We start from the raw sequence: 15,911 nt of genomic DNA, 5'->3' as shown, positions 1-15,911 counted from the left end.
CTTAGTAAAAATGTGAAAAAACGAATTTGAGGAGGCAGATGGTAAAACAAGTGGGGAATTAAAATTATCCTAACTTGCTTCATCACAACACCCAATCACTGGATTGACCAGACAGATATTGCTAGTAGCTAAATGGGCAAAGATATTGCTAGTAGCTAAATAGGCAATCAATGACCACAAGTGATGCCACAAATTGGGTTTAAAATCTACACAAAAAAATATTACATAAGAAATCTTATCAAAACTACAGTACATATGTCTTTTCAAATTTATATTTATGTGGACTGGCCATACGAAGATCCCCATACAAAATATTTACATACTGAGTATTGTACACACACAAAATACACACAAGTTATACTTTTAATAAGGATTAGACAACTTCATCACAAGTGATGTACTTTTTGGGTAAGCGAAGACTACATTTAAGTATACATATCATGTTATACAAGTCCTGTCTTGCTTCAAATAATAAATCCTCATGGGTCGTAAAAAGTTTCACAAGCACTTTCACACTTAATGATCTTTAACTCACTCTCTCACCAAGCTGTCCATGACTTCAACAGGCCCAAGTGGCAGTTAGTTAGGAAACACAGTGCGATCAGTTCCCTTGGAGGTGGTTCTCCTCCATCACAGTACATGAAAAAATTAGACAAAATACCTTATTTTAGTACAATTACTTTTACCTCTAACCGAAGTCTATGAAAAAAATGTTTCAAACTAAGAATGATATTCATTACTTCATAAATAAATACACTACATAGCTGTCATAACATTACCACAATCAGCACTAAATTTGACTATAGCATGAAATGTGTGGACTAGTAAAATTTTAAAATCAAGTGCAAATTACATTGCAAAACATTACTCTTAGTCATAACTGTCTGAAACTGGTTAAACGTGAAAGATTTGGGTTTCTTTCCCATTAACAAAACAGCACCTTAGTGTCTAAAATATGTACATTACCTTTAGTAAAAACTCAAGGTATGCTTAGCATATATTTACAAATCACTACGTTATGAATAAAGAATAGAGTCATCAAAAAAACTTAATTACTACTCAAATGAAAATTAATGGGATGGAAGTTGTATCAAATCACCGCCCCACTTCTCTACTCAACTCTGAGCACTGCTGTTATTCAAATGGAAAATTAAATCCTCACAAAATAACTAAATGTTACCAAATGGTTGACCTGTCAGAATATTGGAGGGGGCTTAATTTAAAAAAAATTAATGAATAAATGCAATAATTTTAGTAGCTGGGTGACTGGTTACGAAGTCTCGTAACTGGTTGGCCCAGACTAGTATTAGCACGCAATCTGACAGCATAAAATAAAAATAAAGAATGACAAGGAATTTCCATTAACACAATTGATTAATTAAGTCCCCTGCAACTATAAAAGCCATGAAACAACAAGCACAAGTGTAACTGTTCTGTGTGTGGTAGTGTGACTCAATGTACATGTATCTGGCTTGGTTCTTTCTCAATACAACAAAATATTCTAAACACCACTTGCAATGAACTAATTGAAAACCAGAAGTACTATAATTGCACATAGAAACCAGAGTTAAATGAACACGAGCCAGATGCCTTGTTGACTGTACCTGTGAGCAAGAGGCATTGTCATTAAAGAAAACTGTAATACCTTTTTACCTCATTATATATTGACGAAAATTTTCCATTACATCAGCATCATGAATCGAAAGCCTGTCTCCTCAAATACATTCTGACAATTGCAACTTCTTCCATCTATACATTACACCAACCGAACAGCATCTACTCTCTCGCCCAACAGAACAACAACTGCCCTCGACATCCTCTGAAATACTACTGCACCAGTGGAGGCGGTGGAATAATAATGTTTGGCGCAATTTCTGCCGCTGTGACTCAGTGTGGCCACCTTTCAATATTCACATCACTCCTGCACCACAGTTATCAGTTAATCAGCAAACTTACTTTTCTTCATCCCAGTATTACCACTTTAATTTCATAATTCCTCAGAATACAAATAGAAGTTTTCAGATAACCTATAAATCTGATGATGCAGTATTATATGACATCTACCGTAAAGAAATTTGCTCTTTCTATCAAGCTCTCATTCCCATCTAGTGTCATGAATTGCACAATATACTCAGTACCCAAGGTTGCCTAGTTCACAATTAGATCATCAATATAGTTACAAAACATTAGTTTGTATATAGTTATCTTTTCCATTACTCAATCCTCAATCATGTCTGTCAGCTACATTCTTTTACTTACCTCATTAGGTTGTGGAGTGCATTCTCAAAAAATATCCCTACTACAGAGACAGGCTGCCCAGCCATTAATACCCTAACATTATTCATTATTTTATTATTTACTTATTGATTCAATATCTCATAAATAAACATCTGCTCTGCTTATCTAATGCAAAATTGACTCTACTGAAAAACACTCCACGGTAACATATTCTTATCCTAAGGCAAATGTAACTCTCATTACTGATCAGACAAAATTATCACTCAGAAAAACTATTATTTCACTGTATCCCATCAAATTGCTTGATAGTGTAGCATGAAGGGCGATGTACATACAAATCTTACTCTTTCCACACACATTACTCCAAGCAACTATGTCTAAAGTTGGCATTCCTTAATGTTAAACAAGGCTGTGCCATGACAATTCTATGGGTAGATAGTTATTTCCATATACTGATTGCACTGAACACAAACACTTCTATTATACCACATTTAATATTAAGATCTAGTATTTAAGACGGTTTATACTGCACACTGTCTCTGCTGCTGCACCAATAAGATGATTGCTTCAGATGTTAATTATCCTCCACACATGTTGACATCTATCATTTTCAGTTTAACTTTCCTCTTTCTTTGACCAGGGTACATATATATACACTGGAGAAACTTTTTCTAACATATTTGTATACTAAAGCATCCTACTGCACAAAATTACATGAAAGTCGAAGATAGAATGGCTCTGATTGACTTACAAACTACAGATGAGATAGGAGAAGAGTTTGACTGCCTCAGGAAACATGAAAAATGAGACAGACAACTAGGGTAAGCATTATCGCCACATAATGAATCCAATACAAGATGCTGAACCCCCACCTTCCTAATTACACAATATATTAGTCCCAAATATTATATCAATGCTGAGATTATGAATCACCAACAAATTGCACTCCAACAACTCTCCTACCAATTCCACAGTTAATAGTACCTCTTATTTCACACTCTTTAATAGCTTACCAGTAGCACCAATAATTTCTATTCCAGCAACATGCATCACTACTATACCCTCTGTGCTTTTAATAGATTCAAAAATTGCCTGTGAAGTGCCATTCAAGTCACTACCACTGTCCAGTAAACACTTAACATGTATATATTGTACACTTGCTGTTATCACAGGCTGACAGACTTCCTTTTTACATACCATGTGATCCTCTTCTTGCAGCAAATCCTCATTAATCCTTTCTTTACTCAACATATTGTCCTCATTATTAATTATAGATTCAAATACCCCATTTTCATCATTATTGGATTCGTCATTGGTATCATCATTACACTTACAGTCAGAATTAGACACAATGTCACTTACACTATGCTTTAGATTTGGTACGTCTTCCACTTTTTTCTCTTCATCAGGTTACCTTCCATTAGGAAGGTGGGTGCACTCAGCGACTGTTATGTAATTTATAAATGATCGAGCACAGCAGTCAGTCATCCTTTTCCTTTGCAGGTTTTATTACGCAAATCAGTAGCATTCAAAGAACTGTGACTGACGCCCGAACAACAGGGCAGTAACATGCATTGAGATTAAAAAATAGTGCATTGATAATGGCTAGGCACTAGCCAAAATCTGGATTTTCGTAATAAAACCTGCAAAAAAGAAGGACGACTGATTGCTTAACTCTATCATTTATGAACTTTTTTCTCTATTTTAGTCAATTTTGAATCTACATTTTCATTTACTTTTACCGGTTTTTTCTCTACCGCTACTGCACACTTGGTTTCTACCTCCGTTTCTGAATCGTTTCTAATGTGATTGATTTAGTTCTCAAGTTTAACTCTATTTTCAGCACATTGTTTCTTGAAAAACCTACTATTGTCATCACAAAGTTTCTCTCTCTCTTCTACCCATTTACTTCTCGAATTTAATTTTTCATCAGTATTAAGTACTACTTTCTTTATACTATTTTCCACCCTCCTAATGTCTTCTTTCGTCGCTATGTTATTCATAATACTCATAATTTGCTTTAGCATAGCTTTCACTTCCCTGTATGTCATAAACTTCTTCCCTTGCTGACTTTCGCTACTAGATTCCTCCTCCTTAACCTTTACAGACCACTTCAGTACTGTTTTCTTCCATTTCGCTCTTTACAGTAGGACTTTAGTCCCCATCATTCAAAGTTACATTCATGATTGATTTATAACCATCATTGTCTAATGACCAGTTACACTTACGTCTTTCTGTTCATTTAACAACATAACCTCTACAGTTTTGTCCTCAGACAAACTGTCTTGTTCATTAAGGACACTCATTATGTATCAATTAATACAAAACAGTTCTTGCAATGAATTACCTAGTTTTTAATTACTCGTCTTCTGCTGCTCCACTGCCGCTGTTGTTGCAGTTGTCATCTCGATTTTCCGTCTGCTGAACGTTGTAATTCTCTCGACGAAGCGTCTTGTTCATTAAATCAAACAATGGAAAATCCAGGTTGGAATGTAACAATACTAGAGAAGGAAAGTTGCTACTCATCATTAGTGAAGATGCTGAGTCACGATAGGCACAATAAAAAGTTTCTTTCATTAGTTTTTCAATAAAATAGATCTTAAAATATTGTGAGTAGGGTGTATTTATTTTATGTTAAAATTTTAATTACTGACAATGAACTTCCCTGATAGATTACTCTCCTTGGCTACTTTGTGCCATGCTCTTTCTGTCATCTCCTTCCTTCAGTCTGTAACTGAATAGTTCTGGATATTTCTCCACTTCTACCCCGAATTTCAAATCAAACATTTATTCGCACATTGTGCAACCCAGCGGTACGAATGCAACTGAGGTACTTGATGAATAGCACATTGAGTTGCATAGTATCCAAGTTGCGGCCACTCAGGGACGCGGCTACTGAAATATCCCTGTCTAAATGACCCTACCTAATTACACATGCTGGGTCTCTTGGTTGCGGAGTATCTCTGTCGCTCAGAGACTAAGTATCCACATGTAGACAGGCCCTATTTGATAGGGCCTAAGTCTTCTGTATGCGCCTGCCCTAAATGTTAATGATATGGTTTGATATAGCAGTACTATTGTATTGTATTCGTAAAATGAAAACCCATGGGCCTGAATGAGGCCAATTCTAATTGATTAACTGTAAATAGATAAGTAGACATAATAAAATGATGGGTAAATGTTTTAGTGTGGTACTTTTATGTGCAATGAGGTATGATGCTCCTCTGATGAACATATCCTTGGAATTTAGACTGGATTTGCTTGTATTTCTGTTCACACGCATTAATTTTCTGCTTTGAGCAGATGAGCCACATTCGAGAATAAGTAAATATCTGTTGTCTAAATTTGAATTTGCAATGAGTCCAGATATTTTTTGTTCTGTTTTAGGGCACAAAAACCAACTAGGGTCACACACACGAGTCCATATAATGGTAAACCCTTAAAAAGTAATCAGCTCCGTCTAATCAGTAGCTCACTGAAAAAGGAGGCTATATTATGGTATGTGCAAGCAAATTTGACACCACAGAACAACAAGAAAAGAGAAGTGCAACTCCCATGTTCCCAAGAGGGAAACACAGACCAATAGCAGCGCCTCTAGTGGTATGGAGATGAACTGAAACAGGATAAACATTGCAGGTTGCATTCCTCCTAGCTTATGCATGTTGCAGGTGTCTTTTTCTTTTAATTTTCTTATCTCAGATTTCTGGTGTGCTGTGTAATTATTTTGGCTAGCATCATAGTAAAATAATTTAAACACAGCTACAGCACATTGCAATACAGCAGTGACATACAGTACCCATTATTCAATAATATTTACAGTCCAATTTAGCTGCAACAATTTTATTTAGCTTCACTTATTTAAACTACAGGCTTGTTTTGACTTGCTGTCAGTTTCAAATGTTGCGTATAGTTCTTATGGTGCACAAAACATCCTGGAACTTTTATATGTTGACAGAAATCAGTATAAGAGTGTCAGCTTAAAGTCTATTTTTGATGTTTGTGTCTGACAGTCACTGCTGCTGTGATGTTTTCTTGAGAAGCAACTGTCAGATGCAAACGTCAAGAATAGACTTGCAAACTGACACACTTATATTGATTTCTGTCAACATATAAAAGCTCCGGGACGTTTTGTGCATTATAATAACTAGACGTAACACTTGAAATTGACAGCAAGTCAAAACAATCTTGTAATCTATATAACTATCACAGGCTATATAAAAATTGTAGCGACTACAAATATTTCTGAATATCATCATACTTTGACGTCTTACAAGCTGCAGGGTCAATGTAGAAAAAAAAAGACCTATTATTAAGAGAATAATTGGCAGTTAAATCTTTACTAGAGTATTAATTAATGTAGAATTCTAAAATTTGTTGCAACTATGTGTCAGGACTGTAATTTCTTAGTAATTGCCCAATAAACTTGCACTACTGATCATTAATTTCTTGAAAAATGTACCTACATCTTACGACTGTAAATGCTTCAACACAAAAAAGAAGACCTCAATATTAAGAGCCAAAAATAGGAAAGATGGATAAAAACACTGAAATGAAAACAAAACTTACCTAAGCACACAATAAAAATTTCACCATTAACAACAGTTTCACCTGATTCACTGATGACATTAGCAATTTCACAAGGAACACCTGCCACATGTTTTGGAAACACACCCCTGTTTAGCCTATGCCTAGTTTTATTCACAAAATCTTCTTTGAAAGAATGATCTTCACAAACAAAATAAGTAACACAGTTCACATCAGATGACAGTTTACAAACACTTTTCCACTTCAGAAGCAATACTTGAGGTTGTTTTGTAAACCTGTAGAAATGCTTGTTGCTAACTTCCTCTGTTGAACCCATGTAATATCCAGATGAACAGCCAGGCAATTTACAGGAGTATTTCAATGTCAATTTGTTGTGAAACTTCCTGGCAGATTAAAACTGTGTGCCCATCCGAGACTCGAACTCGGGACCTTTGCCTTTCGCGGGCAAGTGCTCTACCATCTGAGCTACCGAAGCACGACTCACGCCCGGTACTCACAGCTTTACTTCTGCCAGTATCTCGTCTCCTACCTTCCAAACTTTACAGAAACTCTCCTGCGAACCTTGCAGAACTAGCACTCCTGAAAGAAAGGATATAGCGGAGACATGGCTTAGCCACAGCCTGGGGGATGTTTCCAGAATGAGATTTTCACTCTGCAGCGGAGTGTGCACTGATATGAAACTTCCTGGCAGATTAAAACTGAAAGGCAAAGGTCCCGAGTTCGAGTCTCGGTCGGGCACACAGTTTTAATCTGCCAGGAAGTTTCATATCAGCGCACACTCCGCTGCAGAGTGAAAATCTCATTCTCAATTTGTTGTGTTGAACATTCAGAAAAAAACATAGCCTAATATTCTTCATTTAATAAAACTACTACTGACAGATCAAAATTATTTAAATAAACAAATGGAAACCACATAGCTTAATTAACGATAGAAGAGAATACATTTCATTTATAGGCTACGAGATTGTCTACTAAAAATTAAATGTCTTACCTTAGGATTAATTGCGGACATTTTTTCAGCAGGAAATCTCTTCAATTCCATGGTGAACTTCATGAAATTTAAAGTAAAAAACCTGTTTTTAATGAAGACCAGTAGTCTGTAAATATGAAATAAATACCAAGACGACTGTAACCGTGTACTTCAGTACAGAGCAAGATGCTAGAATATCAATACAACCACCATTGAACAGCTCTCATTGGTCAATTCCAGCTTTGTTTGATCCCTAGCACCTCTAGTGGCCTGGAAGGAATTACATTGCTTGTTGCCTTTTCTCCCATATAGCTTTCATGGTTTGCACTTGGCGCAGTAGCTGATGGGAGCGACTGCAAAGGCATTTGCTATTTACAGCCACTCCCATCAGCCAGTGCGCCGAGTGTCAATTTTGTTTGTGCGTTTAATATACAATGTAAATACTTTTGTAAATAAGGTCAGGTAAATGTAACGATCCTTCGTATAAGTATTGTGAACAGGTATTCCTCTACAATAAGACTAACGCAATCTGCAGGGAGTCATTGGAAGTACATTTGTGGAATGTAAGTGATAAAATGCTTAAGTGGAAAATCTGTGTCAAAACTGTTGTGAAATCCATTCATATACTTAAAAAAACGATTAAACGCTTGTTAGAAAACTAAATGTTAATGTACTGGGTAATGTACGATTGAAATCCAGTGTCTGGCATCTCGATCTACATCTATACTCTGCAAACAACCGTGAGGTGAGGCATGTGTTATGTGTTGCATATTGCAACCGGACAGCTTTACTGTCGATGCAGTAAAGAGGTGAAAACTTCACTTTTTTCCTTAAGTCGTCTTCTGGCTCATTTTATGTGGTCCACCACAAATTCCTCTTCTGTGACAATATTTTTATCTTGGAGTAACATTTGCAACCTATGTCCTCAATTATTTGCTCAATGTATTCCAATCTCTGTCTCCATATATGGTTTTTACCTCTACAGCTCCATCTAGTACCGTGGAAGTTATTTTCTGAGACATTCTGTCATCCTGTTGCTACTCATTGCCAGTGTTTTCCATATATTCCATTCCTTGTTGGTTCTGTGCTGCTTTTCTCTTCTGCTTCAGTTTTTCCACAGTCCATGTTTCACTATCGTATAATGCTGTGCTCCAAAAATATATTCTCAGAAATTTCCCCCTGAAATTAAGGCCTGTGTTTGATACTAGTAGACTTTTGTTGGGCAGGAATGCCCATTTTGCCAATGATAGTCTCCTTTTTATGACCTCCCCGCTCCATCCGTAATGGGTTATTTTACTGCCTAAGTAGCAGAATTCCTTAGCTTCATCTCCTTCGTCATCACCAATCCTGATGTTAAGTTTCTCACTGTCCCCATATCTGCTACTTCTCATCAGTTTCGTCTTTCTTCGGTTTATTCTCTAAACATATTGTGCACTGATTAGACTGTTCACTCTGTTCAACAGATCCTGCAATTATTCTACATTTACACCGAGCAACAGTGTTATCAGTGAATTTTATCATTGATGTCCTTTCACCTTGAATTTTAATCCCATTCTTGACCCGAAAGGGAATTTTTGTTATTGCTTCTTTAATGTATTAATAGGAGAGTAGGTGTGCACGATTAGGTTCCTGTCTGACACCATTTTTAATTTGAGCACTTGGTCCTTGGTCTTTCAGCCTTATTGTTCCCTCTTGTTTTGTACACATTGTGTATTACCTGTCTTTCCCTATAACTCACACCTATTTTTCTCAGAATTTCGAAAATCTTGCATTTGACATTGTCGAATCCTTATCTTGATTTTCTTTAGTCTTTATTCCATTATCAACGCAACATCAGAACTTCCACTCTAGTCCCTTTACCTTTCTTGAAGCCAAACTGGTCGTCATCTAATGTAACCTCAATTATCTTTTCCATTTTTCTGGGGCTTATTCTTGCCAGCAATTTGTGTGCATGAGCTGTTAAGCTGATTGTGGGATAATTCTCACGTATGTCAGTTCTTGAGGTCTTCCATTCCTTAAGCTCCCTGAAAACTTTTGTACTTCCTTCTTCTGTCGATCAAGTACTCTAACTGAAATCTTCCTGTATCCCCTGGTCTTTTCCAAGCATACCTCCTCCTCTTGTCGTCTTTGAACAGAGTATTCGCTGTTACTAGCTGAAATTTACTGCAGAGGTCGATTAGCCATTCTCTTCTGTCATTCATACTAACAACCTCATTTTCTCTCACAACTGTCTTCTATTTCTACTACAACTGCATTGCAGTTCCCCATGATTCTCCCATTCTACACTGAATTACCTGTTCAATATCCTCATATCCTTTCTCTATCTGTTTATCTTCTGTTTGCGACCTGAAATGTATACCTGAACTATTGTTCCTGGTGTTTGTTTGCTGTCGATTCTGATGAGAAAAACCTTATCACTGAACTTTTCACAGCACCTCACAATGAATGCTACTCGGTATGCCATTTTCTGCTGCTGTTGATATTACCCTATACTCATCTGACGAGAAATCCTTGCAATATTTCATTTCACATTAGTTCACTGACCCCCCCCCCCCCCCAAAATCTGGATTGAGCCTAATTTCTATTTTCAGATTTTCGATACTCCCTACCACATTCAAACTCTCAACATACCAAGCCCCAACTTGTACAATGTTATTCTCTCACTGGTTATTCAATGTTTTCTCTTGGTGACCTCCCCCTCGGCAGTCCCCTTCTGACAAACTGAATGGGAGATAGGTCTGGGATCTTTTGCCAATGGTGACATCATCATGACCTTTTTCAGTTACATGCTGCACACTGTGCAAATATACATTAATGCACTGTTTTCTATTACCTTCTGCATCCTCATGCTGCTGATTGTTGCCGATTCTTCCACCTCTTTGGGCAGTTTCCCACACCAAGGGCAAGAGAGTGTACTTATTATTTATTTAATCGTGTCCAAGCCATAGACAACCCACACATTACATATACACACAAATACAAAAACAATGCACATATGTATAAATAAAACAAAACCAAAATGGGGAGTCACATTACAATATAAAGACAAACATAGTATATATACCATCTCACGTCCCACCAATATTCAGTGCATTTAACTGCCACTGCCGTAGCGTTTGCCAGATCTTCTTTCCTGCACACTTCCCCCATGTTGCTGCATTCCAGGAGGTGGTCCATTATTTGGGTCTGTCCGCACTGGCACGTGTCCGTCCCGTCTCGGTATCCCCATTTACACATGTTTACATTGCATCTGCCCACCCCAGTTCGTAGGCGGTTGAGGGTTCTCCATAATGCCATTTTAGTTCATTTCCAGAGGCCAATTGTTCATTGGGTGAGATTAGAGGAGCCTGGTCTCCTGTAGGCAGTTTTGCTTGCCATTTTGACAATCTGGCCTTTTGGTTTGAGTTTTCGAGTGGTTGAACTGAGGTGAGGAAACTCAGTCTTGATTTTAGACATGTGTGTGGAGGGTTTTGTCTGAAGAGAGGATGGCGCTGGTCACACAGCTGCTTGAGGTGCTCTGCTTTGCTTGCTATAGCTCGTCTGATGTTGGGTGGAGCTATGCCACTAAGCAAATAAAGTTGGCTAACCGGGATGGGTCTTAGGCATCCCGTGATTACGCGACAGGCATTGTTCAGCAGAGGATCCACTCGTTTCGCATCCGCTGATCTTTCCCAAACTGGGGCAGCATGTTCAGCAACTGAGTAGCAGAGTGCAAGTGCTGACGTACGTAAAGTATGTGGATCGGCACCCCATTTTGTGGAGGTGAGCTAACTCAGGAGGTTGTTTCTTGTTGATAGTTTGACCCTGACCTTGTCTACATGATGTCTGTAAGTAAGTTTGCGATCAAGGGTGACACCTAAGTAACAAGGAGTGCTGCTGAACGCGATCCGTTGGGTGTTCCACGTAATGTTTAGGGTATGTTTGGCGTCTCGGTTTCGAAGATGAAATAGGCAGGATAATGTTTTTGCTGCGTTCAAGCGTAGGCAGTTGGCTTCATAGTATGGCGTTAGACCGTTGAGGGCATTCGTAAGGCTAATTTCTATGTCGTTAAAGTTCCGACCCTGCACGGCTATTGCAAAATCGTCCGTGTAAGCAAAGCTCCTAGTCCCTGGTGCAACTGGTTGATCATTCACATGTATGTTGAAAAGAGTGGGTGCGAGGACACTGCCTTGGGGTAGTCCATTTTTCTGGATACGCCATCGGCTTCGCTTCCCTCCTAGGTTTACGATGAACCGTCTGTTGCTGAGAAGAGTTGATGTAATTTGTATCAGCCCGAAATCATTAGTCATAGTGTATATTTTAGTGAGCAGCAGTTTGTGATTTACAGTGTCGAATGCGGATGAGAGGTCGACAAATACGGCTCCAGTAATTAGACGGTTCTCGTACCCATGCTCTATGAACTGGGTAAGATTCAAGACCTGTCCAGTGCAAGTTTGCCCAGGGCGAAACCCCGCCTGTTCCGGAATTATCTGATGATCAATATTAGGCACAAGTTGATTCAGCAGCATGCACTCGAACACCTTGTACAAGCAGCAAAGTAATGTTACCGGCCTGAAATTTTTTGCCTCGTCCAATGGTTTGCCGGGTTTTGGAATGGCTATGACCTTGCCCTTTCTCCAGATTTCTGGGATGTTGCTTAGGTATTGAAAAGTAGGAGCAGCCAGTTTTTCGTGTACTCGCCAAATTTAAGGATCTGTTCATTCCTAAGGTCGTCTAGCCCTGCTGCTTTGCCAGGTTCCAGAGATTTAAGTGTGGACTCTAGCTCTTCGATGGTAAATGGACGGCTGTAGTAGTTCGTGTCACTTTCGCCACTTCTTATTGGGATGGTTTTTGCTGGAGTCTGTTTTCCCATTAAGAACGAGTTGGTGCGCTATTTGGTTGGCTGTTACTCTTGGTGTTTCCGTTTGCTGCTTAGGGTCATTATTTAGCTTCTTAATTGTCTTCCAGGCAATCCGGCTAGAATGTTTCATGTGTACACTTTCAATTAGATGTTGCCATTCTTCTCGGCGCTTCTCGATTAGCTGGTCGGTAAGTGCATTTGCAAGTTCAAGAGTTTCTTCAGAGAATGGGTTCTCCTCATACTTTTCCTTATATGCATCGTGTAGTTGCCGGCTTTCTTTCGTTGGGCCCGGTACAAACTCCGTTCTGCAGCCCCTAGGGATAGACTTTCTTGATACATTCTGGACGATTTCTATGAACTTATTGTAGTTGCTGGGTGTTGGTTCTAGAGTTTGCAGCTTTTCATCGATTCCAATTGTGAAACCTTCCCAGTTTGCCCTCTTGAAATTAAATCTTCGTCGAAATGGAATCCGCACTGGCACCACTGCTGAAGTAACTGAGTTTGATGGGTCTATGTTGGGAGTGTGGAATAGGACCCAGGACATCTTTCACACACTCAGTTACCAAGTTCTGGCTGGCGAAGACGAGGTCAGGGTTGTATCCCCTTTGCCACCTGCTGCTGTTAAAAGATGGGGAGAGATTTGGCGTCGTGTATGAGACAGAGTGATTCAGCATCTGCCCATGTCTCCACCTTGAGTCAGTCTTCATTAGATTCATTGTATCCCCAGCGTGTATGGTGACTATTGAAGTCACCCATTACAATACTGCCCGTGGGAAAGGGATTATTGCGCGGCAGGTCATATTCGAATGGCGTATTTGGAGGCTTATATATTGATGTTATTGTCATATGATTAGTCTCAACTCTGAGACGTTCAATGTTGTTTTTGTCTGAAAGTTGAAACCCGTTGTAGGCTACTCCCTCTCGTATGAAAATTGCACTTCCGTATTGATCGTCAGGCCGTTCGATTGCCAATTTCATGCCCGCAATTTTAGGTCTATTGCTGTTTGGGCCTCGGTGCGTTTCCTGTAGGCATAGGACGTGACATTCGATCGATCTGCACAAATCAGCCAGTATATCCTGTTTGGCAGGTGATAATCCCTCCACATTTATGGAGATGATAGTCAAACAGGGTCTTAAGAAGGACCGATTATGAGAGTCGTCATGCATTTTGTTCTTTCTTGTAATGGCTTGGTGGTAGCAGAATCAGCAGGACTACAAGTAGTCCTCCCAGGGCCGCGACGTGGACGCTTCTGCTGTGGCCCCGAGAGCGTACTGAACACCTGCCTGCTCCTCCAGATGAAGCCTTTGGCACAAAAAAGGTGACTTCTTATGTTGAAGTCTTTAACCACCATTGCTGGTAATTTGCTTATTCAAAATTTAAGCAGTGGTGGGGTTCGAACCAGGGAGTGAGGACTTTTTAGCTGCTAGTCAAAGATGAACATATGATTTGCTCATTGCCTTGGTTTGGTGTTCAGAAGAAAAATCCCTTTGCTTTGTTTGACAAGAAACCTACATAAGAATGCACACACTGTATTGCCAACAGACTGGGAGCCTCAGCTGCGACATGACCAGTGACAATATCAGTCTCGCATAAGGAATTTGATTGTTAGTGCTGTGTCCCATAGGCATTATTAGAACATGTTCAAATGATACAATCACAGTTAATATGAAAATAGGTCTAATGAGGGCACATATTGTGCCTATTACGAACCTTAGTGCAATGTGAAACTGAACGCACGTTGTGGTCCATAATAAATAAAGAATCGATGAATCCCGCAACAAGATAAAATGAAGAGATTGCTATAGAAAATAAACTTTAAATTGGTGCCTCCATAACAGCAATAAAAATCATGCGGGTCTCATTCCCAAACTTGTGTGGTTTAATTATATCTTTTATTTCTGCACAACCATTATGAGTTGTGCAAAGACTTTTCTGATTCCACTGTATTACTGTAACATGGAACCTGGCCCATGCTGGACAACCAATGCTTTTGCAAGTGACAACCTGGTTGGTTCGTGATGCCACACTCCAATTCAACCTCGCAACTCATTGCTTGGGTCCATACAACATGTCCTGGTGACATATGACAGCTACTGACATCTGTCATCTGTCCCTGTGTTCATTTCGATGTGTGTTGAAAATGTATCTACTAAAATGTTTCAGATCCTTTGTAACACCGAGCGAGGTGGCGCAGTGGTTAGCACACTGGACTTGCATTCGGGAGGACGACAGTTCAATCCCGTCTCCGGCCATCCTGATTTAGGTTTTCCGTGATTTCCCTAAATCGTTTCAGGCAAATGCCGGGATGGTTCCTTTGAAAGGGCACGGCCGATTTCCTTCCCAATCCTTCCCTAACCAGAGCTTGCGCTCCGTCTCTAATGACCTCGTTGTCGACGGGACGTTAAACACTAACCACCACCACCTTTGTAACAGATTAGCGACAATAATTCTCAGCCTTCTTCAAATGAAATGTATCTACTAAAATGTTTCAGATCCTTTGTAACAGATTAGCGACAATAATTCTCAGCCTTCTTCAAATGAAAATTGAACAGCTGCTTATGTGTATCTGCTACATAACACAATAATAATGAAATTTATGAACAGTGAAAAGAAAAAAAATGTTTTAACTATGTCAGTATACATATAACATGTAATATATACTTAATGACACTATTTATGGCTGTAAATAAAATATGATGTTAATAGGACATGTAAAGTAATGAATAACTATGTAAGTGTATGTACTGAGTGGTAATTAGTTGAATGGTGTCGTCAAGTCAACTACAGCAAACTCTGCCGATGCCATGAAAGGGGGCTATATAATAGGATAGTAAAGATTGAAAAAATAAATCCACAGTGTCCCGAAACATCAATACTATGGACATTAAGATGACAAAGCCTCTGTAATTTTTTTCTGTATTTTGTCTGAAAACATTTAATACTCGTGACTTTCCTCTTTTAGTATCACTTGTCTCTGTGCCTTATCTGTTTTGCAGCATTTGGTGTAGACCGTCCAGCTTCAGGTCACAGCCACAGATTGTGACACATGATGGCTTACTTTGCAGATTGACTAAGTGTGGACCACATGCACTGGTTCCAGCACCATTCAGGCACATTGTTTTGCATCAAGAACATGTTAACAAATCATGTCAGTCACAGAACAATGGATAGACGAGTTGCAGAGAAATACTGGTGGAAAACTAGGAGACTTGATGTGGAATAATATGTGAAAGATTGTGTACCATTTGTGCAGAGAGCTAAACATAGTTATCAGAAAATTCAGTTACAAAGATTATCAGAGGCATTTAAACCTTTCC

This window comes from Schistocerca serialis, chromosome 6 (assembly GCF_023864345.2).
Source record: "Schistocerca serialis cubense isolate TAMUIC-IGC-003099 chromosome 6, iqSchSeri2.2, whole genome shotgun sequence".
NCBI lineage: Eukaryota > Metazoa > Arthropoda > Insecta > Orthoptera > Acrididae > Schistocerca > Schistocerca serialis.
Note: the sequence above shows the minus strand (reverse complement) of the source record.